Source organism: Coturnix japonica, chromosome 1, assembly GCF_001577835.2.
Source record: "Coturnix japonica isolate 7356 chromosome 1, Coturnix japonica 2.1, whole genome shotgun sequence".
Taxonomy (NCBI): Eukaryota; Metazoa; Chordata; class Aves; order Galliformes; family Phasianidae; genus Coturnix; species Coturnix japonica.
The window spans coordinates 96518748-96546383 of record NC_029516.1 but is presented as its reverse complement, the minus strand read 5'-3'; the positions used below and the strand labels follow the sequence as shown (position 1 = coordinate 96546383).

The window sequence follows — 27636 nt, the reverse complement described above, 5'->3', positions numbered from 1 at the left end:
TCTCACTGAATTATAACAAAGGATAAATATGTTACATTACATCTCTTGACAACAGTAAGATCTCTTTAAATTTATAGATGTTTATATCAATTCCTGATGAATGTGAGCCGATTGGTTATTCATCTTCAAGAGAAAGTTTTCAAATAATTTAATAGAGTAGTAACTGCAAAGTCCTAAAAGACCAATGAACAAGCAGGGCTGATTTGGAAAAAAGAAAACTAAAAGAAAAACATTTCTTCCTTTGACAACATGCATGGCTGCAAGGCAAGCCATGTTCACCTTTCTTATACTCCTCTCCAGACCTACTGCAATGTTAAAAGAGATAGAAAAGGAGAAAATATCTTCTAGGAATGATGGCAGCCACTGTGGCAACTAATGTGAAAGGCAGAAAATCTTGTGTGATCAGCCTTGCGGTTTATGCTTGCTCACTCATTCCTGACATTCCCAAGAGAATTACAGGGAAAAAAAAAAAAAAAGAAAAAAGAAAACAACAAAAAGCTGTCCAAGATTTCTGTTCTTTCAGATTTGGACAATTTTCATTTGCTGGTATTTATGTGGAGTGGAATACTTTTGTTTAAAAATATAGGATTCTAATAAAAAGAGAATTAGTGAATATATTCCAGATATTCCAATCTAACAACTCATTCCAACAAAGAAACTTGATTTAAGAAATATTCAAAATGTGAAAATGCATTAAAAATATCAAAGAGATTTATTTATCAGAAACCTCTTTATGATTTCTGAGAGACAATAAAAATGAAGTTAATGACAATATTTAGAGGGAATGTTTGGATGAGCTCCACTGATGAGAAATAAATAGTGGGAAGGGTGAAACACACTCCAGGGGATTTCCTGTCCTGCAAATGATGCCAGGCTGTAGCTTTCCAATCTCTTCCCAGCAGTTCACAGCCACAAAGTCAGGAACTGTACAAATAGGTTCCCAAGACAGAACTGATTATCACTATATCTTACACACTGGACACTAGAGGAGGGCAGTGTCATGCAGTTATGACAGTGTGAATGTTGTCCTCTGTCATAGCAAGAGAAGGGAGCACTGAATCCATGTTATCTACTTCAGGATTGCTCACAGCAGTGGTCAAATTAAGGGAGACAAAGGTCCAGGGATTTGACACTGTAATTTATACCTGCTAAAAAAAGAGCTGGAAAAGCCGGCGCATCCTTGACATTACCAAAGTTATGATAAGTAAAAAGAAAAAAAAGAAGGCAGCATGAGGAAGGAAGCTGTCAAACACATCTGCTTACCTCAGCCCTCAGGTGCAGGTTTCCCCAGGAGGTGAATGGGCTCAGGTTCACACATACAGCAAATGTTGCTGACCGTACTAAATTCACTGAAGTAAAATGAATAAAAGTCTCTGTAGGTACACTGCTAAGCAATTTATTAAACTACAGCTTTTAGCACAGGCTGTTAGAAAAGTGGATGGCACGCATTGAAATAAGTCCTTATAACAAAGAAAGCCCTCTGCTTACTGGACTGTGTTAGTGAAAATATACACAGCAGCTTGAGGAAAGTAATTGGTCTTCTCTATTTACCACCTGGGAAGACATCTATTGTGTTCTTTGTCCTGTTCAAGATGCTCCAGTACAAGAAAGACTTGGACTTACTGGAGTAAGTTCAGAACAGGACCACCAAGATGGTGGAGAGCCTGAGTACAGAATATAGAATCATAGAATAATTAAAGTTGGAAATGACTTCCAAGATCATTTAGTCCAACTGTTGACCCGTTACTACCATGTCCACTAAACATGTACCCTACATCTGTATATTTCTTGACAAACTCCAGAGTTGGTGAGTGGTAGCACTTCCCAGGGCAGCCTGTGCCAGTGCCTCACCACTCTTTCTAAGAAATGTTTCCAAATATCCAACCTGAACCTCCTCCAGCACAACTTAAGGCCATTCCTTCTTGTCCTGTTGCCAGTTACACAAGAGAAGAAGCTGGCACCCACCTTGCTGCAGCCTCCTTTCAGGTGGTTGCAGAGGGCAATAAAGTCTCTCTGGAGCCTCCTCTTCTCCAGCTTAAACAATCTCAGTTTCCTCAGCAGTTCCACATAAGGCTTGTGTTCCAGACCCCTCAAAGCTTTTCTGCCCTCTGGACATGCTCCAGGGCCTTTCTGGTCATGAGGTGTCCAAAACTGCACACATACTTGAGGTGCAGCCTCACTCATGCCAGTTCCAGGGGAACAATCCTGCTCTCACTGGCTGAGCTATTTCTGATACTAACCAGGTTGCCGTTGGTCTTCTTTGCTACCTGGGCTCAGTGCTGGCTCTTGTTCAGGCCAGTGTCAATCAGCACCCCCAGATGCCTTTCCTTCAGGGGACTCTTTCCCGTATCTGAACAGACCTAATAAAAGGTTAAAGAAAGCGTAGAAACAGGAATGACTAAGAGGCCCAGGGTTATGGGACAAGAATTAATAGGTACATGATCAGACACCAAGAAAAGCCTTTTTTACCATATGGCTGATCACACCTTGAGGTAGGATCCCAGGAGGATAGAACTGCCATCCCTGCAGGTGCCCATAACCTGACTAGATAAGCCCTGAGCAATCTGAGCTATTTGTCTACATATTATGCAGTTACGTAGGTCTGGTTGACTCTATAGATATCTTCCAGTCTGAATTATTCACTGCTTGTTACACTCAAAGTCTGCTTCTACTAGCATGTGATAGCTGTGATGAATTGGGTTGCTCTGAAAATTGATTTAGTCCTACTAAAGAATTGTTCTCCCATGTCACAACTTAAGCAATTGTGTTTTATATACCTGGATAAGGAGTATGAGTCCATTGATTTGGTCAGGCAGTCAGCTAGTCAGTGCAACCACAAGGTTTGCTCCAGGAGGTCTGCTACAAGGGAATATCTTAACATTTTGAGAAAGCACTTCATCAGACAACTGATCTTTGAAGAATGGTCCAAAGGTTGCACTAAATCAGCATTTCTTATTTATTCCAGATTTTTTTTTCATTCGTCTTGTCACAGTCTCCTTCTTTCTGCTCCTATAAACGGTGAGGGAGACGAGTATCAAACATTGCTGCGGTTGTCTGCTTCTCTCTCCCCTGGACAGCCTTTGTGTGATTCAAATGAGCTACACAAGATCTACCAATCTGTGGTTGTTATTACTGTTATTATCATCATCATTGTTATCATCACAGCAGATAGCCTTGTATCTAGCAACAGTGTCAAGTGGTTTAAGATTTACCTTTGGGAGAACCCTAAGGCACATCCGGGTGAACAAGTTTTATTCCACCTTTCTGACTGATGCAGACTAATGCAAACTGAAGAGACAGGAGCTTACCATTAAAGGAGAAAAATCAATCTGACTATGGCACAGCTGCCAGGAACCACCACAGGAGAAAAGATTTAAGACTCAGCCAGTCCAATTAAACTGCACTGGCACTACTTTTTAACTAGACATAAGGCTCAGATTCTTCACTCCTGGATAAGTATTAGCTTACTACATTTAGATCAATATGATGGGAAAAGTTCCCCCATTCCTTTCATAATCTTCAGTTTCTTTCTCCATTAGTCCTTTAATTATAGTGAAAGCTTCTTTCTTTCTTTCTTTCTTTTTCTTTCTTTCTTTCTTTCTTTCCTTTCTTTCTTTCTTTCTTTCTTTCTTTCTTTCTTTCTTCTTCTCTTCTTTCTTCTTATCTTTCTTTTCTTTCTATTCTTTTCTTCTTCTATTTCCTTTCTTCTTCTCTTCTTCCTTTCTTCCTTTCTTCCTTTCTTTTTTCTTTTCTTCCTTCCTTCCTTCTTCCTTCCTTCCTTCCTTCTTCCTTCCTTCTTCCTTCCTCCTTCCTTCCTTCCTTCCTTCCTACGTCCCTTCCTTCCTGTCCTTCCTTATTCCCTTCCTTCCTTCCTTCCTTCCTTCCTTCCTTCCTTCCTTCCTTCCTTCCTTCCTTCCTTCCTTCCTTCCTAGTAGCTACAGTAATAAGAGCTTTTAACTATCAATATGTTTATAATAGATGCTGTGAAAAAGAGTAGATGAGTTCAAAGCCATAGGCTGCAAGTCAGGTACAGACTTCTGCCTGGTCAAAAACCTTCTCTGAGCACACTATCCATGTCTACACAGCTGTGAAGTGAATGAGGGTTAGCTTTGGCAGTCTGAGGAAAATGTCTTTCTCCTACTACAGATCAAGAGCAGGATCTCCTGGGAGGAGAAATCCAGCATCTGTCTTTGTATCACAGCAGTCTTACACTTCATCAGCACCCAATTAATCATGTTCAGTGCTTTTCATGTGACATTTGTGGATCTGGCCTATGATGTACAATTTTATTGCAGCAACTCAAGCTTTTCCACATTTTTCCTCAGTGTATTCCTTTTAGAGATGAAGGCTGTGAGAAGCATGAGAGTTGTATGTAAAGACCAATGCAAAATATTCATTTTCAGCATTTCCATCAAAATTTGCTTTGTGAGAAAGGGCAGGAAGTAGGGCCAGCAACAACATACATCATCCTTCGGGGAGACATCAAAAAAGCAGATGCAGAAAGATTACAAGCCCACCATTCGCTAATGGCCTTCTGCACCTCTTTCCCTGATGAACAAATGGTCCAAATTTTACAATGAAATTGTTGGGATATTTTTCTTTCTGTAGCAAAGAATAACGAGGCGATGGTCTAACTCATTGCAAAAACAAAATAGACCCAGTAGTAATTTTCCAGTTTGGAACTGAATTAGGAACAGTTAAATGAAAATTCCACGTTTGTGATCCAGAACTACACTGGTACTCAAACTCAGCTTTAAGACTCTCACTTCAGGGGCTGAACACAGCTACAGCAGAGTTTTAAAACCCTGCTAAATTAGTAAAAACCCAGAGACAGAAGAACACACAAAATGAATATTAACCTTACCACATTTACACTCTTTTATGCTTGGAGGAGATTTAAAACAGTAAAAGAAAATTCAAAAGCCATCAGTGATAAAAATTCAGTGCAGAAATACCCCTTACTAAAGTGTATCAAATATTTATCATACAAATTTGAGCCTGTTCCAAAGTTCTACCAAGTTCATGGAGTAGGTCTCAGTCTCTGGTGGCCTTTGAATTAGGACCCCAAAGGAATAAACTGAGCTGTGCAGTGCCTGTCACTTCTCTAATGGCCTCAAAGATGAAGCAATTAATACTCCACTTAAAAGACAAATGAAAGATTAAAAGCAGATAAATGTTTATAATCTAGATTAAGTGCCCATATGAGAACTCTGGTCTATTAAAAGGGGACATTATGACACTCGAGAACACTCCATACCTATGGGAGGAATGGTGCTTTCAGGCAGGATATTTTCCCTGCAGGCACTCTGCTTTGAAACAATCCTACAGTCACTCTGTTCTACACAGTCATTTTTCTTTCTGCATATGCGTGGAACAAGCTGTTCTACAAAGACAGCCTGAACAAATCTTGAATATTTTATCATACAAACTGTTCACAGTAAATACAAACACTACTACATATGAAAACACTTGATCCGTGAAAGTACACCTTCCCTTATCTCCCTTTCTTATGTACCCAACTACCTCCTACCAAGCTTTCCATCTGCCACGCACAGTTCAGTATGTAATCTGTTGCAAAAAATAATAATAAAAAAAAATATAATAAAATAAAAAAGAAGCCAAGAGCCAAAATCTCACCAGACATTGCAGGTCCACTAAAAGATGTGCTAATGATTTCATTTAAACTATAACAGAACTAGAATAGAGAGCTACAGACTCCTGTAAACACACACAGCTTTCAAGGCTGATCCCCTTTATGGCAGCCAAGACCAAGATTAGATCCCTCCTGAAACTCTTTTCTTTACATTAGCTAAGTATCATACCAAGTAGATCAGAAGAACATTAATGAAGAATAAAACAAAAACACCTCCAGGAGTTTCCATGGAATATTTTTTCCTGATAAAGCCCTTCTCACTTCAGCAGCAAGGAGGTTCCTTGGTCACAAAAACTTGTTTAAGATATAAGGCCTTGACATTGTTGTTTTAGCATTGCCATGTTCCTCATCTCCTCCTCTTTTTTTATATATATATATATATTTATTTTTTTTTTGTTAAGGATCCAACTGGTTTTTATATATTTATTTTTTTTTTGTTAAGGATCCAACTGGTCAAACAATCTGTACATTTCTAAATAGTCCTCTGGTTAACAGTGTGTTCCCAACAGCCCAATCTGTGATGCTAAAAAGACAGCAGACAAGACTTTTTGATGACTGCAAAGCAACCAAAATAAAATACACAGTAAAAAAAATCACAATCATTTATATCCATAAACGCATACAGCATCTTCCACCTGGGCACAGCAGAGTGGAAAGTGTGTGCTGTGCTCTTCTGTTCCCATATTCTTCTGCTTTTGTGCAATGCATCATTGTGACATAGAAAACCATACGAAGGTCACACAAAATGACCACACGTATCTTTCAGGGGATGTCTTTCAATAATGAAAATCTCTAGTGATGCAGTATCAGCAGCCACCTAAATGTGAACAAGTATAGGCTATCTGCACTGCTGCAAGGGGATTTGTGTGACTGAGAAAGACTGGTGTGAGGTTGATGAGGAATTACAGGAAAGTGGCTCTTGGCACTTGACAAGCACTTAAGCATCAGTTAGAAGTGATATCTTTAACTTTCTAGGGCAAAGCCACATTTCATCCACTAGTACAGGTAAAGTATACGTATCCAAAACATGTGTTTGAAAATGTAGGCAAAATATTTAAGTTAAGTATCAATGTCTGTCCCTGAGGATGATGAGAAAGCTGCTCAACTAAATTGGCTCCTGGTACATGCTGTTTATTCTGCTGTCTCAGCAGTTATTTATGCCAAGCCTACCTCAGAGCCCACAAACCTTGGAATAATAAAGACAGATAAAAAATTCACATCTCAAAACCAAATAAACAAATACCCAGTGATCTTTAGGCCACATAAGAGATACTGCTCAGAATGTTTGATTGATGTATGAGAGACTATTCAGCGTATTAGTGTCAAAAGACACCCAGCTCAGAGAGTTTCCTTGCCATGCTGCAGTTACTCAAAGATTGATGGCTTGGAACCTGAGAGAAAAGAGCTTAGATACTGAGCAAGGCAGGATATAGCAGTACTGGTATGAGAATTGTCAAGCTCTCTAGTTCTGGTTTGCCTCTCAGCAGTTTATTCAATAGAACATCACTGTCCTCAGCACAGACCCTTGGTAGCACACTGTGTTTTTCCCCAGGCAATTGTGAGGAAATGAGGACAACAAGAAATTTGAGCTGTCCCACAGGGGTGTAGGAGGCATCATACATTTGAGACCCCACAGAGGATCAGGCAGTTCCAAGACATCTGGGGTCTGCCCCTGACTGTGATCTGGTAGGGTACCACCCTAACACATGAATAATAGCTCAGGCCCCACACAGGGTTCTCTTTCCAGTTCAGTATGGTCACTTCTATAGGGACTCTGGTGATGTCAGGCAAGCCAAGATACTTTTTCTTATCCATCCCACTCCCGAGCCTGCAGGGAAAGGAGAGCAGGAAAAGGAGTCTGGTTGTACTGTCATCATCTGCTACACATGAACTGAATCAGCTTATTAGGATGTCTCTGGGAGCCATAGAAGACTAGAAAAACAATCCTGAGGTTGCTTCATTTTAAACCACTGAACAAGGAATATCCTCATTTCCCATAGAAAGCCTGCACCAGGTTATCGCTGCCCACTTCAGACAAATATCTTTCAGGTAAAAACAGTACAATACATACCAGAATGCTTTATCTCCATTACTCCAGCTATGTAGGATTCAAAAAGAAAATGACAAAAGCATTTTAAAATAATCTAATATTTAATTGAAGGATGGATGTAAATGGGCAAAACATGTAACACACCTGTGTGCTGTTTAACAACAGGACAAGAAAAGAGCATTGCGCACCAATAGGTGCACTGGTAGAAGATTAGCATTTAGTGTGTAACTGATGCTATGAAAATAAACATCGCAGGTTAATGCATAAACTCTTATTAGCATTTACAATATGTTTAAGTACATCCCCACGTGTAAATGAAATGCTTTAGCATCACACAGCAGTTGAATAATGAACCATGCTGATACAAGGAAGGTATTCCAAGTGAGTGGTGCTAATGTGAAGCAATAGTATTTTCAATATACTCCTTGTAATTACAGTGATCTCATTCTAGAAAACATTGTAAAAGTAAAATCTGTGATGGGGTAATAACCTTCTGTACCCCAGACAGTAAAAGCTTCAGCTTTCACCACCATGAGTCTAAAAGCTTGGTGCTAAAGGGATCCTGAAAGTAATTGTAATGTGACAAGGAGAAAAACAGAATTTTCCCAAGGGATTCTTAAAAAACACTGAGTTTATAACGGTGTAATAAATAGCAGGGACGTGCCTGGGCAGAGGCAGCTCAAATGTATGTGATCACTGAAATCCCAAGCAAAGTGAAAAATGAGTAGCAAGGTCTTCTAACTCATTTGTGGATTGAGAAAAGTGGAGGGATTCATGCAAATCAAAACATACTCGCTAAAGCAGAACATCTTGTATGCTCAGAGGATGAGCTGTAACCATTCCAGCTACAGCTCAGGGTCAATGAGCTTCTCCACTGCAAACTCAGAGGGAAGAAAGTAGCTGCATTCCAAAACATGATGTAAAGAATCTAGAGCAGAGAGCATTTTATGTTAAATTTCTATCAGGTTTAAACTGTTCAAGTTTCTACTCCAAAGAGGGAAGCAAAAAGTTTTATTGTGGAAAAGGTTTCTTTACAACACACACCACAAATAAATGGTTCCGAATGGTATTGCTGTGAGCTTCTATGCTACGAACTGCTACTCAAAAGGCACCTCTTTGTACCAAAATGGTGAAACTCCCAATATGAACCACAGAATCATGGAATGGCATAGGTTGGTAGGAACCTTGAAGTGTGAGAATACCTTGAGTTGCATAATCACTATGCTGAGATTTTATTGCATCCAGAACACAAGATATTTCACTAAATCTATCTCAAATGCCATATTGATTTGATTTTCAGTGCAGGTTTTCTATTTCCAGCCCTCTTTCTCCAGCTTAGTGTAACTGAATGCAAGACCAAGGAGTGCAAAAGGTACCATATAAATGGATCGGAAAGTAGATCCCCAGCATTACAGACAGGCAGACACTAGTATGGCCTGAAAGAAAGAGCAACTCTTTCTCACTGCATCCTCTGCATCTTTGTCTCTACATCTGAAAAAGGGAGCACACGGTTCCCCTAGACTATAGCTGTACTACGCAGTAACAAGTTAGACTCGTTTTTTAAGCTATTTGCATGGATGAGAACAATTACAGAGAAGACATCAACAGAGAATAAAACCCTGCATCTAATGTTGATAATGCACTTAACAGTAACATCCCCACTTTCCTGGAAGAGAACATTAAACCTGCTCAAAACACAGTATTTTTTTTTCCAAATGATAGTATTTCTTACCTCCTACATCGTATCTACCTTAATCATCTGACTCCCACATAACTGGCTCAACTTCAATGACAATCTCCTCTACTTGTTTAAAAGTCATGTTATTTCCACTGCCATCAAAAAGGCAAGATTTTCAAGTGAAGTTATTAAGATTCTAATAGAAGGAACGTTGTGTAGGTACTACTAAAGTAGACACTTAGGAATGGAAAAGAGATTCTCCCCTTCTAACAGAGGGTTGGATTTTCCTAGGAGAGGAGTAGCCTTCATTTATTAGATTTTAGCTGTCTCCAAAGAAGAGAAACCTGTTTCCCTTTGTCATCCCAGTGATCTACTCCTGATAACAGCAGAAAGAAACAGGAGCCCTTTCCTCTGAGGATGAAGAACAGAAAAAAACTACATCATTTTAATCAGATTACTTTCACCTGAAGACCTAAACATTAAATACAATGGGCAGTGTACAAACCCAGCTTTCTCCTGGAGGTTCCATAATGCCAATCCATCAACCTGTATGCAAACCATAGTCCAAGTGAACCTGATTTGTCAGAGCAAAGAGCAATTTGATCTGACTCACATGCTTTATTTTCACCCAGCTACCAAGTTTTTCATACAGGACACAGTAAAATTATTCTGGAACAATCCCTGAGGAAGTGCAAATGAAAAATCTCTTCAGTTCTGGCCTACAGCTTTTAACCTCAAGCTTTGTGTCTGTGCTGACAGCACCACAGACTTTAATCAACTTTACTGAGCTGTAACTAGTTTCATACCCACCCCCACATGTAAGAACAGACTTTGTCGAAAGACACCAATTTATTAATTTTGTGACGCTGAGTTGAACTGAGAGCTGCAAAATTAATCTCAAACCAATTATGTGTTTTGTGAGAGCTTCGGCTTCTTTTCCACACAGCTCTCTCAGCAGCCATCAAATCACCACAAGTCTTCATTTGCTGAATCCAACCTCCCTGAAGTTTCACTTCATTACCTGTCCATTCCCCCAGATCTTTCATCTCTGCTCGGTCCCTCTGAAAGCAGCAGGAGGAGTAGACTAGTATTGTAGGATGTTCCAACCACTGCAGTATGAAAGGTTTATGAAAATTGTGTTTTGCAGCACCTACACTATTAATGAACAAAATCCTCCTGGCTCAGTCTTAAAACTTGCATTGTTTCAAAACCTGTCAGATCCCTTTAAAAAAAAATTACAGCCTTCGTTCAGCTCAAGATTACACTTGACAGTGTGTCAGTTCGACGTGCAGGCATCTGTCATGCCCTGACAAGGAGAGAAATAGAAAATAATAGACAATGAGAAAAATAAAGTTTTCTTATCTTCCTCCACTGTCCTCCCTTACGACAGATTCACCTCACAGGGCACAGTTTCATATCCACCTGGGGTTCACCTGAGCTGAATACCTCAAAATGCTGAATCATGCATCTGTGCTATTCTGTCATCCAGATTTCCCAGTGCTGTCTCCCTTCACACATGCCTTTTCTGGCTGCGCTGGCAAACAGAAGTCCTTTCGTAAGTGATGCTTTTCCCAGGAAGAAGTGTTCCTTGTCGATCTCATTACTCTCTACCCAGGGAGCTCATTTTTGTCCCATTCTCAGGCAGATCCCTGTTGTTTCAGTGCCTGAAGACTTTACGCAACACCACTGAAATGTATCAGAAGTGGTTACTCCCATCCCTGCATCAAGGGAAACATGTCAGATGCCATGGCTGCTATTCTGCATTTGTATCAAAAAGACAAGGTCAAAATTTTTTGCCTTGCTCTTCAAATGAAAACTACTGAGTTTTAGGAACATATTCAGTCATCGCTGCAGTCTATTCTCCATACTCTTGCTTTTGTTAAAGCAGAAAATTTCCACCACGACTGTTCTTACCCAAGATGGAAGTAGTCCACAGTTACTCTGTTCCCAAGTAATGACTGTCTTGAAAATAAGCACATTTTTATTCTTGCTGTACAGATCAAATGACAGGTCCCATGCTTCTGTGCAGGGAAATGGACTTCCCAGAGGCAAGCACAGGCAAGCCTGGAGGTACAAATCTCTCCTCACAAAAGAAACAGCAGGATGTTTAACAGAAAGGGACAGTGCACAAATTGGTTTCTCTGTGGCAGATTCTGCTGTCTGCATGACAAACACAAAATGAAAGACTCACCTGATATCCCTGTATTTATACTCACTGAGCACACACAGTACATATGCGAGGCTTAGGCAGATGTACCAGGTGATGTGCAGGTAGCATTTGTGTGACATACAACACCATTGGAGGGTTCATAGTCATTTTAGAGGAGACAGTGTTATTCCTGCTCATCATTAGCTTCAGGTTGGTTGTTGCTTCAGATAAATGTGTGTGGGTATAGGCTCAATGGAGCCTGTCCTATCCTCATGCTGCATTTACCTGTAATGGAGGAGAACCAACAATTGTGCTTTAGGCCTGTTCACATCTCGGGCTTTGGACTAGATCTTTGTAGGTCACTTTCAAGTGAGCCCTCACCTCCTCGTCCTCTCCCTCTCCTCTTCCTCTTCCTCTTCCTGTCTCCTCTCCTCTCGCTCTCTCTCTCCTCTCCTCTCCTCTCCTCTCCTCTCCTCTCTCCCCTCTTCTCTTCTTCCTCTCTTCCTTTCTTCTACTCTTCCTCTTCCTAAGCCTCTCCCTCTTCCCTGCTCTATCCCTTCCTCTCCTCTCCTCTCCTCTCCTCCTTCCTCTCCTCTCCTTTCCTCTCTCTTCTCCTCCTTCTCTCTTTTCTCTTGTCTCTGCTCCCCTCCATTCCATCTCACTCCATTCCATTTCTTCAGCTAAAAATCAGCAACAGCATCTTTCTCCATCTATGAGGTAAATTACCAGTCTGAAACAGAAGACATGATTGCCTGTCTAGCCTTCTGTATTATACCAGAATTAAGTTGCAGGAATTTTTAAGCATGGCTAAATTATGGCACCAAGTTGTAACAGTAACCAATTTGATTGCCAATTCACTGTTGTTACTTTTTGTAGATGCCCTGCTCAGGTTGGTTTACTGTGAACTTGTGTTCTACCAGAATGCTGAGGCAAACAGAGAGCAGCTTTGTGTATACAATCAGCCCCTGTTTCAGTGTCTCCCCCTGAGCTGGAGACAAACTGACTTAAGAGAGAAGATTAAAACTGGCCAGCTAAAGTTGTTACTGCTCCCTGCAAGCCTCCTCTTTCTGACAAACTTTGTCTCAGCTGGGGCTGCTTTAATGGACATCATCTCTCCTGCACCCTGTGGTTTTCCAGATCTTTACATGACCTTCCAAAAGCCATGGGTTGAATCACATAAGAACAGCGTTATTAAGCAGGTGCATTGCTGGATGTGGTAGATGTTTCAGCACACAACACTAACCTTTTGACTCCATACAGTGGATGTGTAGATGCATCACCTTACTGATCCCAGAGCTTAACTCAGTACAGCATGCATCAAACACTGACAGGTGCCAGAGTGCCAAGTGGGTATTTGCTGTTTTGTCAGCACAGCTAAGAGAAAGAGGGAAAGAGGGAAAGGACTAATTTATCTGTTGCTGTTTTTCTGCCTGTTTCCAAATATGCAGTCAAAAATTACATGGGCACGCATTTATTCTACATTGGGTAGAGGAGGAGAAACATGGCAGTTTACTTCTTGGAGGCTTTCAGCACTCACGCAGTCCTGGAATTATCTGCTCTATCAGTAGCCTCTAAAATGTTTTTCTCTCTCAGCCTACAGTCCCAAGGCAATAGTCACTCCAAACTGGGTATTTGACTACTTCTATCGCCTTACTTCTTCCCCAGTAGCATTTGCTCCAGATGTACCAGGGCTCAAGGATGACCTCTTAGGGCTGACCCATACTGTCCATCAGTTCCTTGGAACAGGGGAAAACTCCAGCAATGGGAGACAATTTCTGTAGTGTTTTTTCACACCACTGAAGCAGTACAATGCAGCATTAACATGTTGAAGGATCTAGTCCATTAGCTTTTAAAATTAGCTTACCAAGGGAGATGGAAACAGTTGTGAGAAAACAAGACATTTAAAGCTTCTTGCAAATCCAAACTGTCCTCCTCTAAATCATCATACCTCAGTAGTTATATTTGTAACTTTATCTCTTAAATATGATAATGTAAAAAGGCTGCAAAGTGAGTTTCTCTGTGCAGCTGCCATCTTAATCTTCATCTATCTCCTGTTAGCAACAGAGCTGCAAGCTACAGCATTATTCAGGAGTTGTGCCGAATCAGGGTTCTGATTATGCTCCTTCTTTTGAGATGTTTGCTCACAGCAATTTAGTTCAAGATACAACAATAAGCTAAGCAGCAGGCCAGCCTGATCTGGCATGAATGTGGCCTCGTATGTGATAGAAATCAGTTGTGATATTGTTGCTAGGTATCGTAAAAAAGCTCATGAAGCAGAATTATACCTTTTTGTGCACTAAGGGACATATGGGAATCAGTAGTTCAGGTTGATGGCCTTGAAGGTCTATTCCAACCTAGATTATTCCAGGATTCTATGATATGTGCAACTCAGGTCATGACACCCTCCTTATCTTGGGATGATTTAATTTGAATGAGCTCTTTTATATTTTTTGTATATCTTTGATATTCCTAGTATTCAGCAGATACATGAAAAACTGGGGAATGTTCCTAAAGATCAGGGATCCTGAAGCACAGTACCATTCCTATGGAGAAGTCATGTCCTATCTGGACTTAAATCCACTCCATTCTAAAAGCCAAAATGCAGCATGAAGTTACTTGTTTTTTGAGATGCTTAGATCAGACCTTTACCTTGGATTGGAAAGCCTGTAGAAATGGCACCACTGATAAGCACAAAGGTACATATTACAGCTAGAGCTGTCAGTTCACTAGGGGACTGCATCATATTCCTCTTTTTCATTATTAGTTGGGAACATGAACAAGATATTATTCAGCTTCCTCTTCCCTCATGGACACACATCAGTACGCAAACAACCTGGTCAAGTTCACAATGGGATCTGTTAAATGAAAACCTTCAATCTTAACCAAATTTTGAGGAATACTCCGTGAATTACAGGGCCTGAAACGCAGACATGGAAGCAGCAAATGATTAGTTGTGCTTCTATCCCTGTACTGGCCTTTGAGAATATCACAGGCTTTTTTACATGCCTGGTGAAGTCAGAGCAACCATTTTGCTCTGTGATTAACAATGTGTAAAGCCACAGTTTCAAATTATTTCAACTTTTCAATGGTTATAGGAACATTTACAAGACTGATGGTTGGACCACGTACTGCTAAAAGCTATCATTTACTAGGGGACTTTCTTGAAGCCAAGTTGTGTAATTCTACCCCAATAAACTGTGCAGAATAGGAATTAGGATTTGTGCTACAGCATTTCCACAAATTAGAAATGAAGTCAAACTTTCTGCACTACAAATGTTTTTGTGGGGGGCAGCAAGTGTGGGAAAAGGCAGGAAATGCTATCAAACATTTCTAAATGTGTTGAACACAAACACTTCCATGCCATGATGGCACAGTGGCATTTCACTCACTGTCAGTTGATTTAATCCCATCGTAACAGACTTCAGTGTTCTAGAATGGCTTGTGGTGCATTCTCGCCATGTGCTTTAAATAGGCTGATCTATTACTCTAGACTTCACATTCCTTGCCTGGATCCATCTCATCAGGCTTCTGTATCCAAAACAATCACCTCCTCAGTTTTGCCATTTATACAATTCTCTGCTTAAATCAAAGGGAAGAAATGGTATTTTAAAAGAATCTGAGCTCTGCTGAGACTCCAGAAATGAGCAGAAGTTTGCTTTGTGTTGAAATGACAGGATCAGAAAAAGAATGCGGTTCCAAAACATTAACTCTTCATGAAAACTACTTTGGTGCTTCAGCCAAAAACATCCTCCTAGTTCACATCAAAGGACAGCAGACAGCCTTCATGTCCCCACATGGCTGTCAAAACGTGTGTATTCTCACTACAGCAGTATTTCTTTGCTATACACCCCTCTTGACGCCTTGGAGTTCTTTGCCTCAGTTTTCTCATTTATAAAAAAAAAAAAGCAATGTTTTCCCTTCCTTTGAGACTTTCAGATAAAAGGTCATTGAAAATAATATCCAAATGCTACTACTTCTTACTGTTTCTGAGCCTCAATAATTCATTCCCTGCTGAGCTTCTGGGTTGTAATGCAAATTGACTGGCATATTACATTCGTCACTTGTCTTATTGCATTTGCATTGGCCTCCATTTTCAGTAAAATCAGAATAAAACGTGATTTAAAAATTGATAGGAAACACAGGCAGCAAATCATCCTGGTTGTACCAAGAAAATAACATCTAATGCTCTAAGCATATATACACAACTTGTGCCTGTTCTGCAGTGACTTCTTCAGGAAATGTTTGGACTTGGACTTCAGATTTAACAGTCAGAAGCTCAGCCTGAGGTGGTGGTGAGCACCTATCCACATCAAGGCCCAGATAAAAGTGGTACTCAGAGGAGAGGCAAGAGAAAGGAGCCAAGGTGGCACTAGTAAAGTACCACTCATTCCAGGAGAAGGGCTTTGCTTCTTTTGTCTCTCTTTTAAAAAAATAAAGCTCTGCCTGGAGTATGAAGTGAAAGCAGTTGCACTGTACTTCATTAGACATCCAGGGAAAACATTCGTCATGGAGTGAGGGAAGAGGAGGACATGGCAAAGCTCTGGTTAGACACGACATTCCTCCATTGCTTTCTTGAACTCCCCAACACACATCCCTTTTTCTGGCCTGCTTTATCTCCAAACTCTTTCATTTTCCTTCCAGGTTTTGTGGTTTACATTTTTCAAAGGAAGCATAAGTGGCTTTGATCATCATTCCTAGTGCTTCCCTAGCACCCAAATCTGGTTCACTGCAAGTGTATGGAGTGAAGGGGTCAGTAGTTTTCTACAAGGACTGCACCAAATGCTATTGCTCTTTTCCATCCTACAGGTTAAGCATTTCTTAGGTACTCAGAAGGAGCCCAGGGCTTATGGATCACAAACAGGCATCTGCTTTGTTGCTTGGGACTTAGGAAGGATCCTATGGATGTCTGTAACTAGAGATGTGAGTCATGTCTGCAGTCTGGAACATCAGTACCTTGGTGGAAGCTGTTCCTGATTTGAACTTCTTCTGAGACTAGAATCTGGCTTTGTGTTTTCCACTCTCTGCAGCATACATTTTTTAAAACTTCATGTTAAGCACTCATACAAGACATCAGAGATGGAACTCTTTAACCAGCAAGGCCAGGGCTTTATTTTTCTCCCTTTCACCTCTGAAATTCAGAGCCTGTTCTAGCTTGTTTTTTGGGAGTCAGGACATGATCAGAGTGAAGGATGTCCAGTTTCAGCCAAGCACTCATTTTACAAACCATATATCAGTGAAGTGCTCCAAATTAGCAGTGGTCTGGCAACAGTGTAAAGTCACAACCCACAAGTCTCTTGCTGTTCTTTTACAGAAAGTTGCAGTTGCAGCAAAAAAAAAAAAAAAAAAAAAGGCTGCAAGAAAGAGACTGTGTAATTGTGCTTGTCATGAAGAAGAATATAGTCAGCAGCTGGCGCACAGAAATGCCTCAAATCTATATGGGAGTTAGAAGAAAATTGAGTAGGCTGATAACCTCTAGCTCAACTAGAAGTTAGCAAGATTCCTCCACCAACTACTACATTCCTGCCACAAACACACGCCATCCTGCTGGTACGTCAGCTGCCTGCCTGCCCAAACATTTCAAAAAGATCTTTGGCAATAACCTCATAACAACATCTTCCAGGCATTGCTTGTTTTTCTTCATTTAGATATATGCATGCAACATAATTCTTGCAAGCTATTTCTTCTGGTAAGAGAGTGCCACCTCATGACTGCTAGAGAGGAATGAAACAACCCACAGTGGTAAAGCAGAAAACATTCACGTGCCCATGATCAGGAAGGGCTGCAATAGCCTATCCTCTTCATTCCTATCAGCTTTCACACAGCTGCACAGCATCCTGAGGCAAGTACTCCTTGCCAAAGATGTGCTTTGTAACCATTGTTCTCACAGAAAAAGCTTAGTATCTTTGCTCAACACCAAGCCTAACTTCAGCATTAAACAAAACTTAATCCCTCAGTAGAACCATATGAAATTATGCAGGCCATTAGACCAGGTGCTTCAAAAGCCTGTTCACTGTTTTTGATCCTTCCCTGCAGGATCTTAGGTACCCTTCCTCTGGGAACAGCACAATTTTGGGTGCAAACACCATCTTCTCCTTACATGCTCAGACAGCTTACCCCATTCCTAGGCATCTCTCCTCAAGCTCAGTAATCTTCCTGTCCCGACACAGCTAACTTTTCTCAGTAGCTTAAATAAATATACTTTAGACTATGGAGAATTTTTATGGTGGCAGAAAGTCCTAAGGACTCTTCATTTCTTCCATAAATGAGGTATGAAAGTCAAAGAAACTACATTTTTCATGCTCCATCATTAGTTTGAAATATTTGCCCCAAAATCATGCACAGCACATGGATTGATCTGTCTGTGCCTCACTCAGAGATGGTTTAAATATTTAAAACACGTGAACAGGGAATGGAGCAAAATGCCCTTTTGCTGGGTTCTGCTTTTTTTTTTAATCCTTTTAAATGAATTCAGGCACTGAGGAAAGTGCTGGATTGAAAACCCTGGAGCCTGAAATGTACGGTTCCTGCTTTTTTTTCTCCAGAATAAAAGTATCAGGAGAGTAGTACCGAAGCTTCCCTAAAATCCTAGTTTTACTGCTGCTATCCTCCTTTATTGGACTCGTTGCTAAATTCTAGGCAGTAATTAAAGATCTGATTCAGCTCCATCCTTGCCACCTCAAACAAAACCAAAGTCAATTAAAGCCAAATGAAATATTAATTTTTCTAAAACGATTATTGATCTTCTAGCAGGTACATTAATAGCATCTATTACAAGACAGGATGCCACACTGCTAAAATATGGATACAGGTTTTGACGTAACTTGAATATTAAACAGTGCTTCAGAAGTGAAAGATTTTGCATCTCATTCCCTAAGGCAGCCAGTTTTTGCTCAGGACTGCAGTTCAAAATATGCTGCTAAAGTTGACAGATATCTGACATTATTAACCTGAAAGCATCAACTTATCTTAAGTCTCATCCTATGAACTGAAGAAAAAATAGAAAAAAATCAAAATGCACTTGAGATTCAGTGGGAGGATTTTAATAGCACAGATGATTTTCTTCACATAACAGCCAGAAGGGCAAAGAACAGCAAAAGTTCATCAAAAATCTGGACTGCTTTCAGTCTGGGATCAGTTGGTTCCTTTGTTATGATAATGGTAACAACTGAATCCATATATCTAATTTAAGCCTTAATTAAAAATCATCATTATTACAGGTAAATTTTTAAGATTAATTTATTTGAAAATTTTCCTCTGAAAGAATTTTAGTAAGGTGCCTCCGGTGGCGCAGTGGTAGGAATGCTGCTTGCAACACCGGAGGCCCTGGGTTCGAATCCCCCTGTGGCGCGGGTGGTAGAAGTGCCGCTCTGCTACACAGGAGGCTCAAATCCCAGGGGTTGGACTCAATGATCTCTAAGGTCCCTTCCAACCCGCACAAGACTGTGATACTGTGATACTGTGAGATAACCTGTCCTAAATAATAGCACTAACAACTGCTTAATTGCTTTAGTTCTTTCCCATGGTGTAAGTGGGAGGACTGAAAGTCCATATTAACAAAACTAACTCGGGTGTTTCTTCTCCTCCTTCTGAAGCAAACACATCAGCTTGTTAGTTGCTTGCTTACTTACAGTAAGAACAAGAAAGCAGTTGTGCTGTTATTAACCAGAGTGCAGAGCTGGACCATTCCAACTCTCTGTCCCTCATATCCCCATTCCCATTTGGCTTTTTCACGTATGTGTGACAGTTCCTGTGGTGCTGTCAAGAGCCAGAGCTTTCTTCTGAGCACCTCTGAATCTGTACAAGTCCTCTTGGGACTCTTTCTGGTAAAATACAAATCAAAATTACCGTCTCTGAAACTGAGATATTTTTAGGAAATTGATTTCTTCAAGCTGTCTCTGCTAAAAGCAAGTACCACCTACCCATGTTTAGCTTATTTTCCAGCCCACCTAAAAAGGATGCACTGCTACAAAACTGCTCAGTCATTTCTACCAGTAAATTTTGTTGCTTACCAAAAATCCAAGTGATTTTTTATCATTTATTTCTTCTTTTCTTTCTTTCTTTCTTTTTCTTTTTAATGATACATTTACAGACATCAGATCTCACCAACATCTGCCTGGCAGAAACAAGTGCTTTACCCCAACCTCTCTTTCATCTCCTCCTCCTACTTCACAACAGCTAAACCAGGCTTCAGCAATGCCATTAGCCACAAATCTAGAAACAGCCACCAAATACTTTGTGGGTGACTCATATTTTGCTGTCAAAAAGCTAGTGATCTTTCTTGTTTCCTACATTTTACAGCATACCAAGCTGCGTGCTCACACTGTTTTGTCTGTAATCCTGGGTTCAGAAACATTTCCACAGTAAAATGTGACACTTTTATAAAAAGCTCTAAGTCACTAATCTTTAGCACAGAGCAAAGAGTGGATGTTCTATTCTTTTTTAAGTACCATTCTAAGAAGAGAAACAAAAAACATCCAGACACATAAACTGAAATTATATGTTTAAGAAGTCTGTGTTGCAAGAGGTGAGAAAGTTCACTTGCAATTTAACAGAATTCTTGTCTTGCAGGCATGAAAGCACAAGTGTGCAGCAAGTACAAGCCATTATAAAAATGTTTCTACAGCAATCACCATTCTTACTGTAGTTTTTTTATTATCATTATTATTTTTCCCAGCCATCCCTTGGCATAATGGCATAACTTTTATTTTCTTTCCTAGGATCTATATCCATCCCATATTCATCTTCTACCTCCCCAGCAAAGGGTGGAGAGACAGGAACCCACTGTTGAGGAGGTGATCTCATTCAGTTCTCGAGTCTTTGCAGATCAGTGAGGAACATGAGGTAGTCCACCTTTTGTTCCCCAAGATGAGAAATGCAACAGCTCAGACAGTGGCTTCTTCAGCTTCCTGTTATCCAAATCTTGCTTTTCCTACAGTGTCCTTTGAGAGGTGAGAACAGGGGACTCAGAGTTCTTAGAGGAACAGAGGCTCCCTTTTGCTTCTCCCAGCCAGAGGCCACATTGTTACTGCAGGTAACAAGCTGTGGCATGGTATTGCAACACACTGGCAGGATGATGCTTGAGTGGGATCTCCTCTCCTTTAGAATCATTTTTTGTAGGGAGGGACCTCAAAGCCCATGGAAAAAGAAAGCTGTGGGCAGAGCAGCTGCCTACCAGCTCAGGCTGACCAGAGCCCCATCCAACCTGGCCTTGGGTGCCCCCAGGGATGGAGCATCTTCACAGGACAGGTGCTCCAGCCCTCTGATCATCCCTGTTGCACTTCTCTGGACCCAACACCTCTACAGCTTCCTTGTGCTGGGGGCCTTAGGTCTGGACTCAGTATTCCAAATGGGGCCTCATGAGGGCAGAGTAGGAGGGAAAAATCTGAGATCTATCTTTGCCATGCATTTTTCCCTGTGGTTAGATGCTGCATTGTTTGATATACCGAATTTCCCAGATTTAGTCAGCAGAAAAAATGCAATCATCATCCATTTGAAAAGGCACAGCTGAAAAAAATGATTTAAATTCATGTGTATCAGGGAAGCTTGATTTGCTGGGCATGGCCTGAATATAAGGCTAAATGAAGGTTAAATATTGGCTGAATAGTAATTGTACTGTGTCTCTGAGAAGATGTTTATTGAGAATGTATGCGGGAACCGTAGCTAAAAATGGCAGCATGTTTGGAGACTGACTGGGATAATCTTTTCTACCTTCCTCAGACTAAGCTACATGTAACCAGAAAGCAAGGAATTAGATACAAAATATTCAGTAAAGTAAATTTCATGTACTCATTGATCCTTGTGGGTCCCTTCCAAATCAGGATATCCTATGATTTTATAATTCTTGAAAGGAAAAATATTAACTAAGTTAAGTATTTCTAATGGAGCATTTTACCATTGGAAATTATCGTCTCAGTGACACTGAAATCTCTGCCAAGGGAAACAAATGTGTGCATTTTTTTAATATTTTGAAAAAGACCAAAATATGGTTATCATATACTAATTTGTGTTCCATTAATACATCAGTTTTGGAAAAGTCAGAATGAAAGCAGGATGCTTTGACTGATCCAAGATGAACTGCGCATAGAAATTAGAATCAAGGAATCTCTCTTTGTAGCACACTGCTGGTACTTAATAAACACAGGAGAAATGTTCAAGTACAAGCACAGAAAGTCACTGTGCCATACAGGAGTTTAAGAGATAAGGTGCACATTCATCTAATTACCTCAGTATTGGTGTTTAAGCAAAATATACCCATTTTCTGACCTGTGCACAAGGTAAGGTGTGAAAGTTGGCTCTGATGCTGTGAGTCAGAATCCCCTTTTTCTTCATAACTCCTACAGCAATAGTATTATCATGAGTGCTGTTATAGGAGTTACAGAAAATAATCTCCAGGAGTAGAGAATTATATAATGCTTGTGTTTGGTTTTAAAAGGTTCTTGTTTTACAAATGAATTTTAGACAAAGTAAATTGAAATCTCTACAGTAATACTCAGAAGAGGATGTTACAACTAAAAAGAGGCTGAAGTTAGTGTGCTAGGAACATTCCACACACACCTGGAAGTCTCAGCTCCCAGCTGAGACATTGTACAAAATTCACTACTCACATGAAAGAGCAAAACTCTCCTCACCCCAGAAATGGGGACACTCTACCATATTCTGTGGTTGCTCCACTCCTCAGTTGCTGAGATCTCACTCTGGGCTGAATTGTGAAGCAAACTTTCCATGCAAAGACTGAATATGGTTCAATCTTTTGCAGCAAGAAGTTTGCTTCAGAGGAAAACCACATTATGTTGGACCTTACAATCCACTTGACATTGTGACCATCAGTCAAGAGGATGCAGTCAAAAATTGGCTGCAAGAACTGCAACCTCCCCCATTTCATTTAATAATGTATCTTACAAGCTATTCTTATCACAGGAGCAGGATTTGAAAATAAAATATTCTGTTGTCTTGAAAACTACCCCAAATAGCACAGAAGCTGAGGGAGGGCGATCCCATGGGTAATCTACAGTACACTGACCCAGAGCTGGACAGCACAATTTTTCAGACCTAATGTATATTTGACACTGATTCTTATTCTCCTAACATTTGGACAGTGTTGTATTTTTTATTACTCCCATCGCAAAGTGAAATAATACATGGCAAGTGTACATGACACAACAAATCGTTGCGTAAGTGATCACAAAATCTTAAATTAAGAGTGCTGTGAGGATAGGCACCAAGTCACTCTGGGTTACCACAGCGAACCTTTATACCACTGTGAGACAGTGGTAAGCATAAGCCTAAATAGCAGCAGACAGCACAAACAGTCTGTAACCTCAAAATAAATGCACAGGGCAACTTTACAAGAGTAATGAATGTGGAGGTGTCATCAATTTTGTCATTAACTCGAGGCAGTCAAAGGTGGGGTTATAATCTTACCCTCATATCAACAACAGCTTTGAGGGAATTATTTTGTCATTCTCATAGACTGCACTTGCAGATAATAAGCTTGATAAAACCTCACATTCTAGCTGCAAGAAAAATTATTGACGGGATGCACAGAAACTGAGCCAGTCCATAGAATCATAGAATCACCAAGGTTGGAAAGGACCTCTAAGATCATCCAGTCCAATCATCCACCTATCACCAGTATTTCCCACTAACCTGTGTCCCTCAGTACAATAGGTGTCCCTGCCTATAGCAGGAGGTTGGAACTGGATGATCTTAAAGGTCCATACCAACCCAAACCATTCTATGATTCTATTATAGATACACAGCATCCACACCCTGGCACAGGTACCTTGGGGCCACAGCTCTGTGTCAACTTTAAGGTGGTCAGAAAGATGCTCAGCAGGCCGCCTTCTGCTCACAAGACACTCCTCACTTTGCAGTGCAGCTCAAGGCTCTGTGCTGTTCAGCTCCTCAACCGTTGAGCAAGAATAATAAGCACTTAGGGAATAAATGAAATATTAGGTGAATTGGCTGTATGGTAATGGGATTATCCAAAATAGTAACTAACGTCTGATTTCAGATACATGGAACTAATCCCAGTACTGTCAGCAGGATCTTTTTGTTCCTGTTAGAAAGCTAAACCGTGAAAATGCTGCAGTGTTAGCTTGTATACTTAAAAAAAAGCAAAAAATCTCCTTCACCAAAACCCATAATTCACTTTGCCGTCTATAACGTAAAAGGACCAAAATTCAGTTGTGACATTCTGCATAGTTCTGACCCAGGAAATGGGACAAGGAATGGTAACCACAACAGTGCAATTCTTTCAGGATAAAATGGCAATTTTTATGACTGTGGTTACAGCTCACCAAGTTCTAACTGCACATTAAGTATAATTTAATAATAACCATCATAATAATGTAATATGGCTATTAATTTTATTTCAGAGGTAATTTCCCCAACAACACTTACTTAGTTATGATGTTGCAGCCTGTGTAAACATAAAATAAAAAGACCAAAACACTGCTATTAAGTAAGACCTAAGAGAAAACTACAACATATACTAGGGCCGACTATTTGAGTTTAGAGGAGTGAGAGAGCCAAGGGGAACCATCACGTCAGCTCACAGTGAGTTGAAAGTCCAACATGCAGCTAGATGAACAGGTGCAAGATAAAGCCCACAGCAGTGCAACCTAATCCTGCTTCTGTCTTTCTAGAGTGCCAGGGAGCAGAGACAGATGGAGCAGGAGGTTGTGGAGCTTCCTCACAAGGATTTACAGGGCTGGCAGCTACCCCACGCAGCCGAGATTGTCCTTCAGTCACCACCAGGCACCCTGGCTTCACTTGACACCCCTCAGCTATGGGGACTTAGCAGGGCCTGAGCATCTAGTCTCAAGGTCTTCACTGGACTGCAGTGTTCCTGCTTGAACAGACCACTCCCTCCAGTTTTAATTAAGAGTTTTAATTAATCTAAAATGAATTATTTGGGTCTCCTAATTTCTCTGCCTATTTTAAAGAAGTCCAATTAATGCTGAGCTAAGAGGCTCTGAAATTTCCTTATCCAGTTTTCATCTGCCCAGAAGGGATTTAGTTGAAGTGAAACACTAGTCAAAATGTCAAACCACGGTTATTTTTAAAGCCATTGTACAGCAGATCTCTGGCTACATGTAAACCAGATGATTATTGAATAAACCATGCAATACTTGTAAACTCGAAGTCTTAAATACCCTCACACAAGATGTAACCTCATCCATAAACTTCAGAATTTAGAGCAAACAATGAGAGCCACATTTCTTTCTTTAGGATAATTTAAAATGATAATGTAAATTTTAAAATGTATGTATTAGGTAAAATATGATAAAGGAACAAGTTTAAGGAACCCTGGGCCAGCACAGACACAAGCTGGCAAATCCATGCAATATAGCCTTGCAGAAATCTTTCTGTTCCGCCTCCAGATGCATGCAGGTTCACTGGCAATCACTTCAGTGGTCTCTGAAACTGTGGGACATTTCATTCTGGAATTACTGTGGTCCACTCAGAGACTTTTTAATGTATCAGCAATCTAAGCTTTTAAAGCCTTTTCACACACGCACGCACCTCGACAGATTTAGTTATTTCTTGATTTGAAATTGTTTGCTTCAGAAGTCCTGATTTGTTCATTCCAGCCCTGAAATTATTTTGTCTAGCTACGGAAAATGAACAGGTATTAAACCTCTGTGGGAATGGAAGACTATATTAAAATGCAGAGATGGATCAAAATTTCAAATTCAGCTAGATTTTAATGAACAGTAACTCAAACATACTTTGATTAATCTTCTTGACTTCTGCAGAAAATTGCTCCCTTCTTTTCCAGTGGTCAAATTAATGTTTCCTAAGCAAAACAGCAGGAACAGTATGTACTTCATTAGAACACAGGAAAGTAATACTCTTTTGAAGGCACTTCGGTATTTTTTAATTTAATCTTATTGCCTTTTTAATGAAAACTTCAGATTTTCTGCTCATTTTAAAGTTAAATTTCTCCAGTAAAGGAATTAGAAACACATAAGTGTCAGGGATGACACGCTCCATCAGGACAACACATCCGGGTGTAACTGATCTCATCATGCCAAAGAATCTGATTGGAAGCCAGACCAGAGATGGATCTGAGACAACAGGAATACATCAGTACTGGCTGCTCCCAGCCCTCTCTGCCTCCAGGCTGGTGATGCCACCATCAAATTTCTGCACAGGGACATTACTGGTGGGCATGGTGATGATGGGTTGTTGGGTGGACTAGATGACCTTAGAGTTCCTTTCCAATGTTAACAATTCTATGAAAGGAAATGGTGCTTTGGGAAGGTGCTGCACATCTAGTGCATTTGTCTCTTGTATAGTGCTCTGCGAGCTGTCAAGCTCCTCTGCCGTTTTGTGTGGAAGATGATCTCCTTTAGACTAAAAATCTTACAGGAAATCTCACAATGAACAATGTTGTCATTATGACATCTGGTGTCCATCCTTCCTTCACACCTCTGAAACGAACAGTAAAATGGTAAGATTTTTGTATTTCTGCTTGTGTGCTACTTGAAAAATGAAATGCAAACATGACCTATGCTGCAAAAGCAAGAAAAACAAAGGCCTGAGTAGCCCAGCCAGGGAAAGAGAAGTTAAGACTGGTAAGCAAAGCAGAAGTATGTTTGCTTTTCTAGCAAGTAGAACAAGTGAGGCATTTTTCATGCTAAAGCTTCAGTCACCACTCCTGAGTGTTTGTGATGTGGAGAGAAGTACTGGAGAAGTACCACAGCACAAGAAAAGCCAGCAAATAATTTTGTAAATGTAACAGTATAAAAGCAAAAGTTTGAGTACCGAGCACAGCAGCTTTCACCTGTCAGAAATAAGTTACCTGAGTCTGAAGAAAAGGTTCAAGAAGATGAGGGAAGAATTATCAAGAGCAGTTAGTACAGTCCTGAAAAAGATCAGAAACATTAAGCTATCCACGTTTGCTCTTCTTGAAACTCTCCATGTCACTTCATAGGGTAGAGAAATAACATTCATTTCCACAGAATGCCATTTGTACTCCCAGAATGAAAGATTTTGTTGTTCTAAATACCTGATGTGTGGGAGATATATCCAGAGATTACATATCAGTATTTAATAAGTATATGACATACAGCATTTAACTGAGGTTTGCTTAGGAACATGTAGCTAATAATATACAAATAATTAAAGGAAAGTCATCACACCCTCTCCATGTAAACACATTTTGTTGGGAATATGCATTTTCTTCATAAACTCCTTTCTCCTTATCTTTTTCCTAGTCTGCTGTGTTTCCCCCTCCATTACTGAGCAACAGTATTTTATTGTTGTATTTCCCTAAGTATTCTGCTTCACATGGGACATGTTCTCCAAGTCACAGCTCCCCACCACATCCAGATTTTTTTCAGCCAGAAGACACCCTGAATTAGACCCTGAACTCAGAATGGCTGCTTATCTCCACATCTCTTAATGCAATCTAGTAAATTACAGATTTGTTGCACTACAGCAGCTGCCAGAGTGATGTTCAGCAGAGGAAGGTAACAAAGCAGATAACAAAGGAAGGTAACAAAGCAGATAGCCCCTATAATCTAAATTCAACCCCACAAACTATTACAACATTCCCCAGGAACTCTGCTGTTGTTCGTACAGCCTAAACATCAAAGTAGAGTAATTAAAAGGTGAATCTCTTGGGAAACCAAGCCAACCTGTGGATCACAAGCTCAGGACTTAGCTCCAACAGAGGAAAGATTTTACGGAAGTTCCTCAGCTTTGGCAGCTGCTGGGTGTGGTGGTGTGGGTTTGTTACACAGTCATCTGTCAGGGAACAAAAGGATGACAAAAGGAAGTCATACACATTCTCAACAAGCAGTCTGAAACTCAGCAGTAGGCGAGCCATTCACTGATTAAACACAGGAAGAAGAACTGCATTTAATAAAGAATATTAAGACTTTGGTCACGGATGTACTGTGTGCTAATATACATACACATAGAAGAAGGCTACACACCATAAAATTACTTTCTAAGCTAAACCTCGTGTGAGGTAAAGCCTATTACTTTTCTGGCATGTGTCATTTTACACACACTTCTCCGCCTCTTTGAAAAATAATTAAGGTTTTGGGAAAGCAGTGGGTTGTTATAACAGCACTTCTTCCTTCTCTGTTACA

The 27636-nt window shown here is 40.3% G+C and overlaps 1 protein-coding gene across 2 annotated transcripts in view; it reads left to right on the top strand.

Annotated features, from left to right (window-relative positions):
• Window positions 1–27636, top strand: part of KCNJ6 (potassium inwardly rectifying channel subfamily J member 6) — a 158127-nt gene that overhangs the window by 122517 nt on the left and 7974 nt on the right. The window lies entirely within an intron of this gene.